The sequence below is a fragment of the Otolemur garnettii genome, unplaced genomic scaffold (assembly GCF_000181295.1).
Source record: "Otolemur garnettii isolate 467f Iridium unplaced genomic scaffold, OtoGar3 scaffold00014, whole genome shotgun sequence".
NCBI classification, from domain to species: domain Eukaryota; kingdom Metazoa; phylum Chordata; class Mammalia; order Primates; family Galagidae; genus Otolemur; species Otolemur garnettii.
Genome location: NW_003852409.1, coordinates 27304221 through 27306340, shown reverse-complemented (window position 1 = coordinate 27306340; position 2120 = coordinate 27304221).

Below are 2120 nucleotides of genomic sequence, written 5' to 3'. Positions count from 1 at the left end.
TTCTTAGAGTTTCATAGTTCTCTTTATAGAGATCTTTCACATCCTTTGTTAGGTAAACTCCCAAATATTTCATCTTCTTTGGCACTACTGTGAACTGGATAGAGTCCTTGACTGTTTTTTCGGCTTGGCTGCTGTTGGTATATATAAAGGCTACTGATTTATGAGTGTAGATTTTGTAACCTTTTTGCTCAGGCTGGTCTCGAATTCCTGAGTTTAAGTAATCTACCCACCTCAGCCTCCCAAAGTGCTAGGATACAGTTTAATTCTTTTGCATATAATTTTCTACTTAAAACTATGACAATACAGGAAGTGGTTCATTCCCTAGAAAACAGACTTTAAGAATAGGATTCTGAAATTGGATTGCCCATCAGTCAAATGGTAACAAAAATCCATTGCCGGAGTGAAGAGGGTCAGCAATGATTTCCTGCAACCGTCAAATCTCAGTTGTGATGGACTAGGGGGAGGTTGAGGTGGAAAGGGAGGTATGGGGGTGCCTGAACATGGGGACACTGACAATCACACAAAGTATGGGGTTGGCTGGCTCTTGTCAATTGCTTTGAAACCCTGAAGAAAGAGAAGGGCTCAGTCTGATAATGCAGAGCATTCTGTGAAAACTGGAAAACCTCTTCACAGCAGCAGCAGCGTTTAAAGGGCCCCTAATTTCTTTAGGAATCCAGAGTCAGGCCCAGATTTGATTATAATGGTGGCACAACTTAAGTGATCAGACTCAATGGGTGTCCCATGCTGACATAAAGATCCTGATGGAGAAGTTGGACCTTGGGACCCGGGGGTGCAGATATTTGGGTGGATGCACCTAAAAACCTTATCCCCAGGTTTCCCTTGGGTCAGCGAAAGTAGCCCTTTCCCTCCTGCAAAGTAGAGTAGTTTTGTTTGTTTGTTTGTTTTTAACCTGGAGAACTTGCAAAGACCTTACCCATGGTAGATGCCCTGAAAAATATGTGTCCTTCTCAAAGTCTAAACTTGCCACCTGTATGACTGATCCCATGGCCGATGTAACAAATACCACAAACTCAGCACCTTAAAGCATCACAAATTTCTCTCTCACGGTTCAGCAGCTCAGCTGTCTGAAACCGGCCTTGCTAGGCTACCAGGGTGTCGGCACAGCTGGTTTCTCCTGGAGGCTGTGAGTGGGGAATCCATGTGCTTGCCTCTCTGGGATTCTTGGACAGTTGTGCTTACATAGATAACCCAGATAACCCCTGCATCTCAGGATTCTTAATCACATCTGTAACATTTCTTTTGCCATATGAGGTAACTAACATTCACCAGTTCCAGGGATTCAGACCTGGATATCTCTCGGGTCTGTTATTCTACCCAGAACCCCTCCTTTTATTGCCTGTAGACTAGTAGTAGCTGTCAAATCTTAGCTCAGCCTGAGTGGGGATATGCCTTCCAGAAGGAGTAGTTTACTTCCTGAAAGAGTTGCAGGGCCTGGCTAGTGTCTATGGAGAGGAACTTTATGAACTCCTGTGGGAGTGGATCTGGAGGTCACTGGACTGGGTGACAAGGTGAGCTTAGGCACGGGCATCCTCATCTATGAGTCAGGATTTGATGTGCTGGTAAGATCATCTTGAGAGGCCCTAACATGTTGTTGGAGTGGCTCCTTGAAGCTTAGATATGACAACAACCCACAGTGACTGAGCAGAGTATTGGAGGAGCTGGGCTGGTTAGAGAGGATTTACTATATGAGACCTTGCCACCTGGCTGCTTGATTTACACCATAAAAGCCAGATGGATCATGGTGGATAATGGTCATTTACCATAAACTCAGCCAAGTTTTAGTCCCAATATAGAATAGATCAACACAGCCTTTGAGGCTTGATATGAGGCTCTGAGTTTGACAAATATATTCTTTTGAGTCCCTCTCAGTCAAAAGGATCAAACGTAGTTAGCATTTATGGGAGAAGGGCAGTGGGACACACTCATTGTCTCAATCCAGAGCTCTGTCAGTTCTTCTGTTCTTTGTCATGAGGACGGCAGGTACCTGGCGTTCTGCCAGACATCCCACTGATCCACTCCATTGATGATGCCCTGCTAATGTGACACAGCCAGCCAAAGGTGGGAAGTCTTCTGTGAGCTGTAGTCAGACACACCCATAG